Genomic DNA, 17,974 nt, shown 5'->3' with positions numbered 1-17,974 from the left:
ATGAGGGTAATCAACAATTTAATTTGGACCCTCTGTTTCATTATCCATTAATCAGGCAGGAGAGCAGGGAAAGCTTCATTGTCTGCTTTCACCAGAGAAATGCAGTGGGTTTGGGTTTTCTTATTTACCATGTCACTTCCTTAAACCAAATTGTCCTGACAGAGCAGGTAGCAAAGAAAGCACATACTCTTGAGTAAGTGACAACGTTTAAAGGACAGACTGATGAAATTCATTTTCTGATTATCATCATCATACAATTAAACAGAGCCCAAAGCCAGGTAACTTGGCTTTTAAGTTTGTTACATTCCTGGATTTTGGAACACCTTTCAGCTTAGCAACTTGTTGTATGTGTACTTTGCCAGGCAGAGCAAGCCAGCTTGCTTCATTTCTTGCTAGGGTTTGGAATTAGAATGTAGATTCAAAGCAGATGGGGATGTTTCTGCAGCAGCTGAATAGAAATACACAGAAATTGAGAAAACACCCTCCTCCCTCCCTTCCCCCTCCCAAACAAAGTCAGCTATCATCTCATTCTGACAAAGGCCTATTCTTCTGCAGACCACATAAAATTATCTATCTGGTGAAGATCTGAATTTATGTACTATCAGGGCTTTTTGTGAAGTGCTGGCAAGCCCTTTGGCCAGCAGCAGCCACATTGCTCGCAATGCCACTATTAGAGAGGGGCAGGGTGACCTCTGGTCAGGAACTCCTTGAACGCTTGGTTTACATAGAAAGAGAGGGGAAAACAAAACAAAACAACAAGAACCAACATCAGTGAAACAGAAGATGACTTCCTAGATGGCCAGTACCTCCTTGGCATTCAATCTAACCTGTTCTGTATTGGAGCAGCACAACAAAGCCATCCTCCTGGATTAGAGGTTAGTAAGTACAGACAGCTGGTCTCCCCCTAGATCTCTCCCTGACACTGACCTTGCACAGGGAATCCCTCCCTCCCTCCTTTATCCTTAGATAAACTCCCATCATCCCTGAAACTGGAATAACTGTGCCATCTCACAGTCACATTGCTTCTGCATCTGTCACGCATCATTGTGAACCACCTTTGTTTTCAGCAGGGAGTTTCAAGTCATTACCTGCCTAAAACAGGATTTATTCAATGCATTAGTGACTCTGAGGGTTTTCTTAACCCAGGCATAGAAGATTTCCTGTATTTGCATTTTTCTTCTCTGTTAAATAAACATTTCGTCAGATGATGATTAAAAAACCCTCATCCCATTCTTTCTTTCTCTAAAAAAACAGGAGTTTCAAATCTGAATGCTGATCTCTGGTGGGTGCATTTTTCTTCTACAAACTTTGGATGCCCCCCAACTCTCCATCTCATTTTCTTACAGTCTTTTCAGTGTAACTGATCTCAGCTGTGATACTATATATTTTCTCCTTACCCTGGGCAAAACATCTTCTCGCCCTCCCCCCCCCCCCCCAAGCAGTTTCTGCCTGTTCTTTCCCTCCCTCCTTAAACAGTAACTTACCTTTTAGGAAAACATAACTGCCTCCCCCTGTGATACTGTCCTTATCGCCTCCATGCACAGCAAGAACAAGAATTTCTACTTCTTGAGAAAACACCCATAAGCTCAAGGAGAGAAAAAGTCAACCATGACAAGGATTATGCACATCTGTAACTCCTTTTTCTCCTAATCTAGAAAGATTCCTATTTTATGTCTGAACTGCAGAGCTAGAGTTTACCCTTGCAAAAACAGTAATCTTGCTACGCCACTTGTATCACCTGCTACAAGATGAAGATACTGCTCTTTGTTATGACAGAGGTTTGTTTTTCTGGATTGCTAAAATGCCATTTAAAGCTAAGAAGTAATCCCTTTCCCTCACACCTAAAGATAGCCAAGAAAAATCTGTTTTAAAATTGGGAAGAATAAAAGAAAAAGGAATGTAGAACTTTTTCTGTAGGACAAAAAGTATAAGCATGAGATTTGCCTAGGTTTTCTTCCTTCCTCAGCAGCTCTCAAATACAGCCAATGTTGAAATGAAAACAATAAAAACAACCAGCTGTGAGGACTTTTTTTCTGAGGAAGGAAAGAGATTTATGCCCATCCATTACTGATTCAGTTTCCCGCCAGAAAGCATTTTGCAATTCCGCTTGTAAGACAGACGCTGACCACTGACCAAAGTCATATGGGATATGAAAATACAAACCTTTCTGGGTATGGGGTGTCTTTTAGGAATATCTCTCTTATCTAAGACCTTGCAGTGTCATTTTGACTTCCCTGGGCTTTGACTCAAATGCTCAGATGCTAAATTGTCCTGAGCAGAAATGCAGAAACACAGTTGATGGGATCTTGGAATATGCATTCAGGAGCAACGCTGTACGGGGCAGGAAACTCTAATGCAACTACTTTGTGCATTTTAAGATTTTAAGTGAAGAAACACAGTTTCTCGTTTGTCATCTGTGGTGACTTGACTTTAACTAAGCTTTGTGTCATGACTAAAAGATAACAAGTGAGAGAACTGTGTAAATCTTCCCAGCAGATGATCTATTTGACAGCATAACTTTGTCAAATACACTTTCTAACTGTAACACTGAAAGAGAAAGCTGATGATCTTTGCTCTCTGGAGGTGTCAGGTACTTAATATTATCCGTCTTCTTTTCTTCATTCAGATACTATAAATCTATTTTTCCCCTTTGAGAAGATGAGAAATACAGAAATTAAACTGGTTGGGGTATTGTGTGTGGGGTTTTGTTGGTTTTTGTTGTTTTTTTTTTTTTTTAAAAAGACTCACAGAAGAGTTTCCCTTCAAGCAAAAAATACAAAGAATGCAAATAAACATTGTCAAGCAATAAAAGACTCAGTATTACAAAAGAAGAGCACTGTGGGAGTTACTGGGGCATGACCAATATAAAAAATACCACCACTGACTACTTTTCCTGTTATTGAAAGTAGCACCTATAAGTTACTAGAGTCCCTAATGTTTCTGTGTAAAATGTGGTCTCTGGTCCAGTCAATGCCAGTTTTCCTGTCCATTGCAATGGATGCAAAAGTTTATGGTCCTGTTTTCCATGTATAGTACATGTAAATGAAAGTGTAAATAAAGTAACAAATCACTTTGCACTTGTTTAAGTAGTCGTACCTAAAACTGAATCTAAATGATGATAAGGCCACAAATGAGTACAAACATTAACAACAGATGTTATGGCTGCTCCTCTTTTCAGTCTGCTTATTGAAAACCCACTACATCTCAAGTCAACAAAGTTCATTTAAAACTTAAAAGTATAGCTATTTCTTTTACAATGTCTATGAATAGTTCATCCCTGAACTTCTGGTCAGAAAAACACACCCTATATCCTGTACTATGTGCTCTACACTTTGCCATGCCAAGCTGTACAGGGCGCATGGCCTATGGCCACTGTTTTACAGACACACAAGCTGTGATTTGAACAGGCGATGCACAGCCTCCCACTTCTCACGTTAAATCCTAAGTTTCCTAAGTATTCAAAGAAAGAACTGTGCATAGATACACAGTGCCTGCCAGATGCCCAATGGGGAGCCAAAGGTGGGAATAGCATTTTGTAAGCTGCATTCCCCAGGGATGGAAAAAGGTGCTGGGGTTTTCCAGCCATGTCAGTCTGGGATGCAGCGGCAGTCTGGCCACCCTGAAACCTTTAGGGAGAGTTACTGTTCAGCATAACGTGTGCACTAGTTACCATCCTCACGTCTTTGTGTGTGAAATGCAAATCTGTTCTTAAAAGATAATGTTGGCAGTACTTGCCTTAAATAATCTGGTTTTGTATACTATAAATATGTATCTATACCTTTAACAGAAAGAGGTAACAGCGAGTACTTAAAGAAGTGCTTACAAAATGTGTTTCCTAAATTTTGTACATTGTTACGTATTGGTTACCGTAATTCCCTGTGAATCTGTATCTGCAGTTGTGACCTGTATGAGCAGAATAACTGGGGAAGGCTGATGCCCTGTTTCAGCTGGAACATCAAAGGAAGGCTAAGTGGTGTCACGTGCAAGCCCCAGTATCGTTCAGTAACCCACTGCTTGCTGCGGGAGTAGGATGGCTCTCCAGAGACAGTTAGCCTCAAAGAAGTGGCTGCTTAAATCCCACAGTTGGTAGCTCAGGTCAAATGAGCATGTCTCCTGGTATCAGGCTAGATGGGAGGAGAGGATTTTAGAGGAAGTCGGCAGGATCAGGGAAACACACAGAATTGCTCTGCACTGGGAGATAAAAAGGGTCATGTGAGCAAGTTCCTATAGACAGATTTGAATCAAAGTTATTTTAGTTACTTGGAAACGAGTGCCATAGTTGCAAAACATGAGCTTAAACTTTCAATTAAGAAGGAAGGCTTTTCTCATCAGCCATATCTGGAGGAATTAGCTTGATTCTCCTGCCTTTTTGGGCCCTTGAATCACTATGATAATTCGCCTTCTGTAATAAACACCCAACGAAGGTCACTGCCTGCCAGTCCCTGGGGGAACAGGCAAACCCTGGCAGGTGCCACAGGAACATCCCAGCAAGGGAAGACTTGAAGACTGGGTCAGTTGGCACTCCTAGGTAATTTCATCTCCAAAAACTACTGTCAGTGTTTGTACTCATCAAAGTCTTCAGCTCTGGTCTCTAGTTGCTGTGCTGCCTTCCTCCAGCTTCAGCTTCCTGCAGCTCTGTGGAGCACATTCCCCCGTGCCCATCCACTTCCTCTTGTTAACCTTGTCATGGAAAAATCTCTCTCAAAACCTCTCTCTCTCTTCCTTGCTGCTATCTGAAGTACACCAATCTTTCCTCCAACACAAATACAATCTGAGACAACAAACAGAGGGAGAGTTATTACTGCTGACCGCATATTTTAATCTTTTATAGCAATTTCCTTTGTAATCCTGATTGAGCTTTTCAGTATTCGGGACATGCAGGCTCTCCCCAATGGGTCTCTTGTAAAAGGGACTGTAAATCCTTGAGCTTTGTATTTCCCTCCTCACAACCTAAAGCAATAGCAATGCCTACTAGCATCTAGTTATTTGCATGATAGCCTGTTTGATCAAATCAGGATTTAAAACCTAACATCAAAGAAGCATCTCTTATATCATGGAGGTTTTATTCTTTTGCAAAGCTGTGTACGCTGTTAGAAAGCAGTTCCTTAGCCATCAGCCCACAATACCAGACTGGTTTTAGCATAATCTCAGGATATTTTCTCAAACTCATTGGCAGCAGCACTGCTAGAGTTAAGCATTTGGGTTTTCTGTTTCAGCTTTAACATCTTTTTGCTGATTTCTGAGTATCTTGGTTTACAATAGCATCCTTCAGGCAATAAAGTCCAGAGCAAAATTTAATCTTCAGAGAGCATAACAAAAGAAATCAGCCTTAGTTACCAAAAGATCATTAAGTAGTAGCAGCTGTTTTTAAGACATTGAAGTTTTTCAATGAAGCCAGAAAAATTGAAGGATAGACTAAGACTTTGTGCTGCCTGGTTGTATTGCGGTCTATGAGGAAGCGGGACAGGAGGAAAAAGAGCAAATAAATATTTAACATCAGAGTAGCCAGCGTCCTGATCGTACAAGTCATCTGTCGTAAACTTCTGACAGCTCTGGAGACATCCCTGCCTCCACGCCTCTGGGAACAAGGGCTGGGGCAGGGAGCTCAGGCGGGGGGGAGGTCGGGAGCTGCTGGGATACCCGTTGGTTTCCAGGATGGGACTAGGGCCCTGCGGGGTGATACAGACACATATTCTGTATCACTTGCATGCCCCGGGCCCACATGCCAGGCTGGCCCCTCCGCTTGAAGAGAGGAGCATGGTTTTGTTGGGACCAGCCAGTGAAAGGACCTTAATGGTACCAAAGGGAGAAAGTAGGAAACAGGATGGGCTGGGAGGCATCAGCACCCTGAACATAAGACTCTGAACAGCTTCATGCCATAATTCCTCTGAAGGACATGGCATGCTGCAGAGTTGATGTACAGCAGTATGGGAACACGTATCCAGTCTCTAGTGCTCATCCGATTTGCTTTAGTCCTCCACATGCTTTTTTAAAGGTTAACTGCAGGTACTCCAGAATATTTTTTTCTGCCCATCTCATTTTTAGTTCTAATTTTAGGTGCAACTTACTTTTCAGGATGTTTGCTTAATCACCAATACCTAATATAAACTTTTAAGATCATTTTGGTCTGGGGGCCTGAGGCATGCTTCTGATTTATTACACATCAATTACATGCAAGCTTTTGTGAGCTAGATGAGGCTGTTAGGAAGGGTTGCTTTCGCTGTGGAGTATAATGAGCAGATAAACTTTGCCATTCATCATTGTCGCCCACCTTTCCCACAGTAAAATTATTAGCTCATTTTCTCATAATCAACCTGTCTGACCCTCAAATTGTTAACAAACCAAAAATAAAGACTCCTTATATGCATTCCACAGTGGCATGCATGTTAGCTTAAATGACTGCATTAGACATTTAGTATCCTGATAGCTGTCTCCTCTCTTCACCCTACCTGCCCTCCCCCCCCCTTTTTTTTAAAGGAAAAGCAGTGGTACATTGGTTCATTGCCCCCAAAGGCTGTATAGAAGTAATACCACCAAGTGCAGACTGTGTTGCGTTTTCTTCTGAGCAAAACCGGTTGCACATGTCAGAGCTTAATGCCTGTCATCCTTGATTTGCCCACAACCTTGTTCTCTCCCTGATGTGTTTTGGGGGAGGGGGGGGTGGAACAGGGAAGGAGCAAAGGTTTGTGTTGGCAAGAAAAGCAGTGACTGTGCTGCGCAATCACACTTCAGGTACAAGGATGCACATAGGCTTACGGGAACTCAACCAGCACAATGCAAGGCGTTCATCCCTTCACCTGCATTCCTGAGCTCAAGACCACCACAGCTATTAGACTTCTGGCTAAAGGACTAGCCTGGCAAACACTTCGCATAACCTTGCCAGCTAGGAGCAGTTCTGCAGGACTTGCAGGATCAGGTCCTCATTGCTGGAGGTGTGGATTTAAATAACAAAAAGTCACCTGACCCTTTTCAAGGAGAGCTCACCTGCCACCCTTCCAAGGAAGAGTGAAGAGAAGCATTTAAAATGCTTCCATTAATTTTCACCATCTGTAGTAAAGTTATTTACTTAAGCTGAAAAAAGCCTCAGCTATGATTTATGAGTTTCATTCAAAGTAGTCCCATATCTTAGATTTATCTATAGTTCCCAGCTTTTTAAGTCCAGTTGAGTGTGTACTTTACAATGGCGAGCTTTTCATCCACACTGCTGCTTTGTGCACTAAGAGCATGACTGTGTTATGGACAAACAGTAATCAATTAGTGAAATGGTATCTCGTGACTGAGAATATGAAGTGGGCTTTGCGGGAACTGACAACAGCTCTTTTAACTCACCCATTTCTGTATGTCTCTTAAATATCCCAAAATATCAAAGGTCTTTCATTATAGCTGCAAACTCTCACAAATCCATGCGGGCCACTGGATACCTCGGAAGACTATGAACTGATGTGAGCCGGCAGCAAATGGCGAGTTGCCAGAACGAAGAACAACCGACTGTTTTCAAAGCTTTGAAAATATTTGAAAAGGAAGGACAGAGAAAGGAGTGTTGCAGTTCCTTTCAGGACTGCTCAAATACCACTCTTCCAAGTGTCAGCTGCGGGAGTCTGAAAGTCTTAGCGAGAGTTAAAACACAATCTGCCAGTTTTTCCCCCCTCTTTTAGCTTGGCGGCAGTGAATTTTCTGTCTCTTCATGTTGCATCTCGCCATAAAGAGGAAAATTTAAACAGGAGAAAGAATGTGCTTTGAATTATTGGAAATGAAAGGAAAGCAGGAATGCCAGCTCGTTCTGGAATCCCAACCCTTTCTCAGCACAGCAATCCCAAGTTTTTATCCAGTCTTGTAATTTGGTTAAAGGGAGAAACATTCACGTTAGAGCTGTGTTTTAAAACAAACATCCTGTTCACAAAATCTAGACTTTTTACTGGTTTCCAGTTTCCCTGAAACACCAGAGGGAGATTCCACAGAAAGGCAAATGCCTGTCTCCCTGTAATAAGCTTTTTTCTCTAGCAGCTCTCTAACTAAATGTTTCTTGACAAAAAAATCCCCATATACTGCCCATTTATGCTTAAATGTTAAGTTTTAAATGACTATAGATAAAACCTGTGTTCTGTGTAAGCAAGGATGTAACAAGAAGGAACTCAGAAATGGTCTCAGTTGTGTGGAAGCATGAACTGTAGCCCATCCATTGATCCTCAGAACAGGATTAATAGTGGCCTTCTGAAGAAAAAGCTAAAATCTCTCTTGCCAAGTAATAAAAAGCTAAAATTAGAAAGGGGGGGAAATGTCTGTAGCCAAGATGGTAACTACAGAATATATTAAGAAGCTTAAGAACCTTAAGAAGCTAGGCTGTAACTCCTTGATAAACGCTGGCATGATGTGAAGTGGGTGTCTCTTGATTTACAATTTGTTTGGGCCCTGGGCCATTTTATCTATGATTAGTCAATGACCAAGTTCTTTCCAAGCTTGTACGTTGAGTATTCAAAATGAAAATGTAGTCCCACATCTTCAACTCCAACCTAAAACTGAAGGGGGTGGCAACAGTACCTATGCCAAGCTCTCTTGCGTGCTCAGAACTGTGGCAAGGCAGTGCCGGCTCCCACGTTTTGTTTGTCTCCCAGAGTTGTGCTTTTATCAAGGTTAGATCTCGACTGCTCCTAGGTCGTCAGCTGGCTCTGGTCATCAAAAACACCTTGTCTTTCATCTCTTGTACATCTGGAGAGTCAGTTGTAACTATTTTCTCAGACGTAGATTTCAGTGCGATAATCCATGCCATTGTTGCATGTAGATTACAATAACCCACATGAAAACTGCTCCTGAAGACCACACACGAATGCAGAAAGAAGCTGAATGGCAACTGTAGCTCTAGGGAGCATCTTCTAATAGACCTCTAAAAATGCATTAGATTCTTATCTTCTGTGGTGCCTCAGCAACAGTGGAAGTCAGAAGAGATGTTTGTGCCAGTAGCTCACAGACTTAAACATACTGAAGTCAGGTTTTAAGGAAACAACCTCCTCTATAAAGCTCTGCTAGAAGTAATGAGCCTGTTCTGTTGATTTCAATGCGATTTATTCAGTCCCTCTCACGCTGAGGGAATAAAACTGATTTTAGTTACTGGGGAGAAAGCCAAGTTAATTCATACAGGTATTTGAAATATTATCTAGGCAGATATTACAGCTGCTTGTATATCAAACATCTGAACTCATGGAAAATCCAGCAGAATGTGGTATGTGCATACAGTCTCCAAAGAACAGACTGTTGCATTTGCTTTGTGACCTCTGTGCATCTGGTCAGGGAACAAATGGTATGGATATAGATCCACCCGGGGAGGAGATCAGATGTCATGAACTGGGTTGTTTATTCTGTCTAAGAGGGGAGCATTAATAACAGTCTTCAGTTACATGGAGAGAAAGAAGCCATAGCACAGAAGAAAAAAACTGCTCTGCGAGTCTGTGGTAGATGGGAAGAGACGATCTAGGGTTATGTTTTAAATGGTAGAAGCTTTCTAATAAGTAAGGTTAATGAAGCACTGCATGTAACTGTGGGTTACCCCTGTGGGGCAACCCTCATCATTAGAGACCTTTGAAAACAGGTTGGAGCGGACTGGCACAGGTCTGGCGGGTGATGCCCTGGAGCAGAGGAACAGGGCACTCACCTCCTCAGGCCCCTGACAAACCCATTCTTCCCAGGTGTTTATGAGCTATTGGTTTGGTTTGTAAGTCGTGGAAGGCACAAACTAGAAGGAAGAAAAAAAAAAATCACAAGTGGGCATGAAAAACACATTTTTAAATCAAATCACGCAACAATTAAAACAGCACAAGATCTTTCCAAAGCAAGTACCCTCGTTTTGGCTCAACTCCTCCAACTTCACCATCTGGAAGTAAATCCCCAGAAGGATGTAGGAAACCATGCGAAAGCTGCAGTGGCTCGCAGCATTTTGCGTACAGACACACGGGTATCTCGTGGCTCACCGCCTCTGGCAGGGATCCCCGGCACCTGCCCCCCGGTACACCGGCGTGCACAGCGCACGCTGTGTAGCGTGGGAGCTGTCTCTGTGCTGCCTCTCATTTCTCATCGGCAAAGAATAGTAGCTGAAAATTGAGTTCACTACAGCATCCCAGCCTAGGTGTGGCAAAGGCATGAGAAAAACGGAGGAGGAATGTGTATAGGGGTGTAAAGGCTACCATAGTGAGGCCAGTGAAGGGGCTGAATGCTGTGCTTTATCATCTGGGCATGTGGGAGCAACAGTCAGAGTAATCCTTGGAGTCATCAACCCTTGTCTCTGCATTCTCCCCAGTCTCCTCTCAGTATAACCTCACCTTCAACTTTTGGAGAAATGTAAAAAAACTGCACTTCATCCAAAATTCTGTGTTCATCAGAACTGGACGGCCAACAGGATTTCCTATTTGGAGTTCAAAGGATAATGGAAAACAAAGCTGTGTAAATAGGCTTTCTGAGGACGCCAGAGCCCACAATATTTTACTCTCTTCTATCAGTTCTTCCATCCACGTGCCAAACAGGACCATTTTTGTTCCTATTTTCTAAAGTTACTGTCCCAACATGATGAAACCCTGAAATCTGTAGCTTGCCAGTGGTTCTTCCTTTGGGTCCTCCCTTTCTTCTTTATAGTATGGGGTGAAGAGGGCCAAGAGAATCTCTTCCACTGCTTCTAGTTCTCAAGGAGGATGTACTACTTAATAGCAAATTATTTAACTCTGCCGACAGCTGTGATGAAATCATCATGGATAACCGACCTTCGACTGGTGTCAGGAAGTCATCAACCCAAGAAATCCGTGCTATATCCAGGTCTGAAGCCAGATGGACAAAGATCATAGAAACTGGAAGATAATGATGACACTGACCTCTTGGTAACCTTCCCTAAACAGCAGGTTGATAACATCAAGTGTGTCTTGAACAGTTCAGCCACCAACGCTTGCTTATTCTGGCATGTTCACACAGAGGCACACTGCACTAGAGAGCTCGGTCAGAATAGCACGAGCAGCTAGCTATTGCTCTCAGATAGCTGATTTTAATCAGCGACCAGTATCGTCGTTACCATTTGACGCATGGGGTAGCTGAAGTACTGAGAGAAAAATCATCCCTCAAATTACACCATTTCTCCAGAAATCAAAAGCAGGTCTAAGCACCAGTTGTGCACCTGATAACACCACCCACCCTACCTTGCCAGCCTTTGCTCAACGCACCTAAGCTAGCATGGTAACTAGCTGAGATGAAGAAAAAAAGAGAGTTGGTTCTGTTTTCCTACCCCAACATGTTTCGCAATGTTGAATCCACAGGCATTGGTGGATTACCCCAATGATACCCTGTGCGGGTCACAATTTGAGTCAATTTTGCCTGTCCAAACTTCACAGGCACACAAAAGAAGTTTCTCATTATACCCAGGCATAGAAGCATCTCACTCGGTGCACACTTATTTGAGCATCCCCAGTGTTAAACACTGTAACTGCCATCCCCACAGCCTTCCTATTACAATTGTCAACTGCAATGACTCTCAAAACCAGCAAAGGCAAAAGGGTGTTTTAGTTCAGCTTCCCTGTATTTGTGAGAGATGTATAATAGCCAAAGTGGTGCTTGAGAAATTGAGCAATACTCATCTTAAAGTATGTCAACATACCAACACCGAAGGTAATGTCAAACAGGCTAACTTGGGAAGTAATATAGCTCTGTGCAGTGGCCTGTCAGTATAAACCACCTGGACATACCATACTCCAAATCTAAACCACAGAAATGAGCTTACAACCAGCAAGAACAAGCATAGGTGCCAACCTCATCTTGAGTGTTCTGGATGTTACAGGGCGAAGGTCCTTTTGTCTCTTAAATCCAACCTGGTTTGAAAGTTCGACCTTTTGGGAAAGATTTCTCATCTAGTCATACGATTGTGGCATTATGAGTGACTTGAAGAGTGGTGTTCTTCTGTTAGAAGTGCTACATGGTACAATTAGGTGCAAAGTTTGTATAGGACATAAATCACAAAAAAATAGGAACTGGAGAGCTGTGTGATGTGACACTATTTACTCGCATTTTATATTCCTGAATTCATTTCCTTCACATAATTGGTTTTTTCCACCCATATTGTAGAGGCATTTAATTTTCACTCCCCTTGATTTTATGCAATTGTTAAAATAGTGCAATTTTTCATGTCTGGGTAGATACTATGCAGTATCCAGTCTTGTTGATGGTTATATAATGTAGCAAGGGGAAATCACTGTGCAGACCAGTTTAGCTTTACTCTCTTGCCCTCTGTATTAAGGTCAAAAATCAAACTGATTCAAGTGCTTTTGCAATTACATCACTGCATCACTGAAATGCAAGAACTGGTGTCAATAAATTGAGGGGGGTTTAGCACTAGTTGATTTAAAAATGCATGAATTATGAGGCTTCTGGCTTGGATAAGGTTTAATGAATTATTAATCCTCATATTTCACAAATCCCATGCTCTTCATTCCCTTATGTCTGCTTATATCTATATTCACTAGTCACCACTTTCCCTGTAAATTAAGGATAAATTAGCTATAAATTAGGTAACAAAATTTAGCCATCCCACATTTTCTTTTGTTTGACACAGATTATTCGTAGATCTAAATGCCAAAGACAATTATATTCATGTAATATGACCTCCTGCAGAACAGTCACAGAGTCTCATCCAGTAGTTTCTAGATTAACCCCTTAACTGCTATTTAAAGCTACAATGAGAAAGCAATACCTATATTTTTGAAAGAAATATAGCCTTAACTTAAAAATTTCAAGGGGCAGAGAAGGCATGGCATCCTTACGCGAGTTTTTTCCAAAGCATTGCTAATGCACTGAATAAATATACTATCCAAATGAAGAGACAGCTGAATGCTGTGCAAAAGGACCCCATTGTAAGCCATAGAGCCCAGCTAACAACAGAGTGTCCTTGTCCTTCTGGGGCCTCCTTTACATCTGCCTTGAAGTTTCACTGTGTTTTCCTCAGCTACCACAGTTGCAGCAGGGCAGCAGTGATGCTGGTAGATAGCAGAGCAAATCCTTAGGGCTTGTTGTGGGGTTCAGAGCCTCAGTTCACCTTGGGCATGAATGCAATCTCTCTTTCAAATCTGCTTTGGACAACAGGGTTTAAAATTCTCTCTCATGGGTGCCTTGGCTTCAGAAAAACATGTTAAACCCATATTTAAACAACAGGCCCACACAGGGTTTGATTTCTGATGGTATTGCATTTATTACAAACTACCAGCAACCCTGGCTTGGGAAGAAGCTGTTCTGTGAATGGCAAACCACCCAGAGTCTGGGCAGGCATAGTCCTGGTCTTGCCTCTCCCATTAGTTTCCATGTGGAAGCTTGTTTGGTTTCTCAGGGTATAAACACAGTGCACCTTAAGTGCAAAACATATAGGAAATCCTTAAACTATACCACAGTTTTCATGTATGCAGCATTTTATCCCAGCAATAATGGAAATGTCTCACTAATAAGGAGCTTTGATGTGTTACATCGCCCATTAGCCATTTGAGTTAACTGCACATCTTTTCTCCTCTAGTGGCATTTGCAGCTTGCTTACAGGTGTTAACCCAAGGCACAGCTGAAGCAACTGCTACTTAGATAGGCCACAGTAAAATGACATCCTATGATAACCACACGGCTATGAATCACAGTGTTGAGCATCATTATAACTGCTTACAAGTCTTGTTCCAAAGTTAAAAAAGAGAAAACCCTGACACAGAGTTAATGAGAAACAATTTCGCATGTATGCAGGTCCAGAACATTTAAGGTTTTAGTGCAGAAATTGAGCTTTCTGATAATGCCATGTATGAGTGTCCTTACTTAGGAATAAGTCTACTCATGCCTTTTCTCAAATTTTCATTCATTCTTGAAATAGGAAAAAAGAAAAAACCCTTCACTTCAGGAGCTTTTTCACTTGTTGGAAGTTCAGGATTTAGACCGCTTTGCCAGCAGCATGAGCTTCAGAGAAGAGAAGTAACTGCACAACAGCACATAATAATACACAGCAAATTAAGCCAGAAGCGAAGCCAACTACTGTACCCAGGTGATAGGAGCAGGAGAGTGTAAGCAGAAAGTACAACTTACCAAACTGGAGTTTGGCAAGACATATAGGTAAATTCACCTGTCTAGAAAGTACTACAGGGGTTTCTTGTCTGGGAGCAATTTAGACCTCTATGTCATCTGGCAGTGGCAGAAGGGTGTCAGCAGGATGGAGGCTGTGTGAACCATCAACAAGTTCCCGAGTATCTGACTTCTGCTTTCTCGAGTCTCATGCTTATAATCACTTGAGCACAAGTCAGCTGAGGTCATGATCTGAGGAGGTATATTTCTGGCGGGAGAAAAACCTCTGAGGAGATATATTTCTATCCCAGCTAACCCCAGAAGGGGAAACAACCCATCTGACATCTCCCCTTTTGGTCCTTTTAGGGCCAGGAGTACTCTAACACAGCATCCTCCCACCTATTTTTTGTACTGGGAATCTTGCCCAGCTTTGCAGAAGATTGCACTCCCTTGCAGTGGATGTATTTGTCCATTCATTCATCTGAACTGCTCTGCATTCACAAACTCCCCAGCTATGGGTGCTATATAAAACAAGGTATGACCCTCCAGAGCTGGCTAAAAGTAAAGAAAGATTTTTCCATGAAAGAAAATGACATAATTAAAGAGTACTTCTGTTGCCGCAGAAATGTTTTTCGCACTCATAACAACGCCTTCCACAGTCTTTTGGTATTCCTGTATTGATAGAGGTGGCAAGAATATGCCAAACTTGCCCATAAAACAAACAAACAAAAAAAATCTCAAAAACTCTTTGAGTACCTGATTTCCAATTTGTGTCCCATATGTGGCAAGAAATAAATGTACATACATTGATTGCATCTGAAAAAGTCAAATGGTGGTGGACTGAATTATAACTTGAATGCATATTGGTGGGATGAGATGCTGATCCATTTGCACAGTAATGTGCTATATTTAAGTCACGCATCATGGCATCTTCAAAGAGGCCAGTCATAATTATGATGGATTAGACTGCAGAGTCAGTCCTAGATGCAGTAATTGTTTCACAGATGCTGCTGATGTGACTTGAATTTCTAATGAATTATAGCTGAAGAAAAATATGTGGAGCTTCTAAACAGTCTGTATAAAATACAGTTATGGGAAAGAGAAAAAAGGCTAACTGCTACACTTAGGTAAAGGTAGATTTACTTTGAGAGGCAGACAGTTCATCCACAATTGTAAAGAAGAGTGCAGAGACTTTGTAAGGTGCAACCAGCTCTGCTTAGTAGTAGCATCAAGGATATGTTCATGGTGTCCCAGTTAAAACCAGTAATAAAGGTATCTCTGCCATTTGTCTTTTGCCAGTTTTAAATTACAAATAATTGCTATGATTTGTAGCTGCTTGAGCAAGATTTGTTCTCAGGTGTGACTTGAGGATTGTGAATAACTGAGTGAGACAGAGAGAGAAAGAAGTATAACACAAAGTCACTACAACCCTAGATGCATTTCAAAGAATGCAAATCTGGCACTTTTAATCGATGAATTAACTTTGTATTTTAAAGAGCCAGATTATTTCCATGTCCTTTGCAATGTCTAACACCAGTGGCTTTTACACTGGAGGTGATCAGAATTTGGGGGAACTGGTTGACTCATACCATGAGGTCTTTGAGAATACCATGAATAATAACCTATGTCACACAGTGAAGATAAACTTGCAGTTTTTGAGGATGGCATGAACCCACGACTCTTTTCTGAAGCACGGATGTGCTCCTTTGAGGGGTTTGCAAGCTAAGTTTAGAGAAGTCAGGCAGCCCGCACTTCTAAACAAAAAGGTGTTTTTACCTATCAGTAGGGAGTTGAGAAGAAAGATTATCTAGGAACTCTCAGAAGGAATTTAGTTGCAACCCACATGGTACACCAGAACACAAGCAGCAAGGCAGACTTTGATGGCCAGAGGAAGTTTCTCACAGCTCAATCACACAGACTAAAACTTTCTTTAAAGAAATAAATATTTTAGAAGCAGCTTGACAGCACAGTATTAATTACTATGGTGCCTTTTATTTCATTTTATACTTGCAAAATACAGCAGCCCACACACTCATGTCTGAGTTGTGGTTCAGCTGCGATTTCTAGGTATGAAAGGTGTGAAGGCAAAGAATGGCTTCCAAATTAGGCTGACATTTTATTTTTGAGACACTCTTGGAGCATCATTCCACCACCCGGCCTAGAATGACACACCAGAGGAATTCTTTTCATGCCGCTTTCTGTTAAGTGTGGAATATCGTCTCCCTGGGAAAGCTGCAAAGGCTCATGTCTTGAGGTACTTTAAAGCTAGGTTGGGAAATATACTGAAATATATCTAGAAGGAAAGAAGCCTACCTTACCTTGTCAAGAAAATAGGGAAGATGGACAAATGTTCTTTTCCATCTCCCTATTCTTAGCTTTGCCTTCAAAACCTCTTTTTTTAAGTACTGTTACTTGCAGAGAGAATTTCTCTACTTCTGTTATACAAAACATAAATTGAGTACAGAAAGAAAAGAAAAAACTTAAGGAGGTCAAAAGTAAATCTAAAACCAAGTTTGAGATAAGGAAGGAGTGGATACAAGTCATCATATAAGTGCTTGCCAGTCAAAGTATATGTTTGAATTGTCCTGATACTGAAATCAGAGCTGCAAGCAGAGGGGATTCTGCTGGATGTAAAGAATCTCATGAATTAATATTACTTTTAAAAGTATTTTAGAATCATATTACTCAACTGAATAAGGCAATACTGCACTGAAAACTGTATAAATTAGATGTTCCTTAGCAGGATAAATAGGATAAATACATAAGCAGAGCAACCGTGATGGGAGAAATTTTTCAGTATAATAGTTCTTCCTACGTAGTGGTAATACCAGCCATGTGTAGTGCTTCTCCTGACTTTGCAGTCCAACCAAGGATGACCTGGCAATGGACAACCCGTCAGATTCCCCTTTATGCAAACTAAAAATAAAAGCTTCAGGACAAAGACATGCATGAGTCCAAATTTTCTCTGTGCAATCTCACATCTGTAAGACCCTCTGTCAGTCTGTCTTCTGTCATTTGTGACTGGTTAAGAACTATAAAGCAAACAAAGAATGAATTACAAGCAGAGTCAAACAAGGGCTTTATCTATGTTAACTGGGGTTGTGAATCCTGGGAAGATCCATGTGAACAGGATTAGCTTGTCATTATATGGAATTTGTTCACTGCACATTGTCAGTATTTTCATCCAATGAAAAACATTTTATAAATAAAATACAAAAAGTATATGAGAAAATGGGATTTTCCATCCAAACAAAGAAGAAAAAATTCCCAGCTCCACAGCTGTGGTGCTCAGTTCAAAACCCAGATGTATAGTTTAAGCCATGCATGATGTCTATATGTAAATTTGAAAGGATATTAATACCTGAAAAAATACCACTTCCGTCAAAACTTTCAGAAATCTCTCAATTTGTTTCTGTCAACATTACCAAGGTGCTGATGAACTGTAAGAGTTCCTCTGGACAGCAATCAAGTGTGGCTTTGTCTCACGTGTGTATTGTGCCACTTGCGTGGTCTTTAGGAATGCCAGTTTTAAAAGACCCTGTCAGGCAACTGAAGACAGAAAAAAAGGGGCTTTTCCCCTCTGATTGGCAAGCTTGGTGGCAATAATCCTTCAAGTCACACAAAAGGGTTTGGCACACTTACTCAAATAATGGGATTAGCACCAGGTCTGGGAACCATGGTTTTGGCATGACTTTCTGCCTTACCAAGGAGAAGAAGTGATGCCAGAGGAGTCCATACAAATCATTCAAAAGCAGAGAATATTGTTGGCACCATTAGGAGAGATTTTTTTGGTAAAGTATCTGCTTGTGTGTTAAATGGGGGTAAGGAACCACTCTATTTTCACTCTCTTTCATCCTGAAGAACAAACCTTCAAGAAAAAGGGAGACATGGGGCTGCAAAATGTGGTATGATAGCGAAACACCCC

General features: G+C 41.4%; 1 protein-coding gene across 2 annotated transcripts in view; it reads left to right on the top strand.

Annotated features, from left to right (window-relative positions):
- Positions 1 to 17,974, top strand: part of TET2 (tet methylcytosine dioxygenase 2) — a 75,383-nt gene that overhangs the window by 32,030 nt on the left and 25,379 nt on the right. The gene's annotated exons all lie outside the window — the stretch shown is intronic.

Source organism: Accipiter gentilis, chromosome 12 (genome assembly GCF_929443795.1).
Source record: "Accipiter gentilis chromosome 12, bAccGen1.1, whole genome shotgun sequence".
In the NCBI taxonomy this organism is placed as follows: domain Eukaryota; kingdom Metazoa; phylum Chordata; class Aves; order Accipitriformes; family Accipitridae; genus Astur; species Astur gentilis.
The sequence above is the reverse complement of the archived record's forward strand: the minus strand, read 5'-3'. Positions and strand labels throughout refer to the sequence as shown.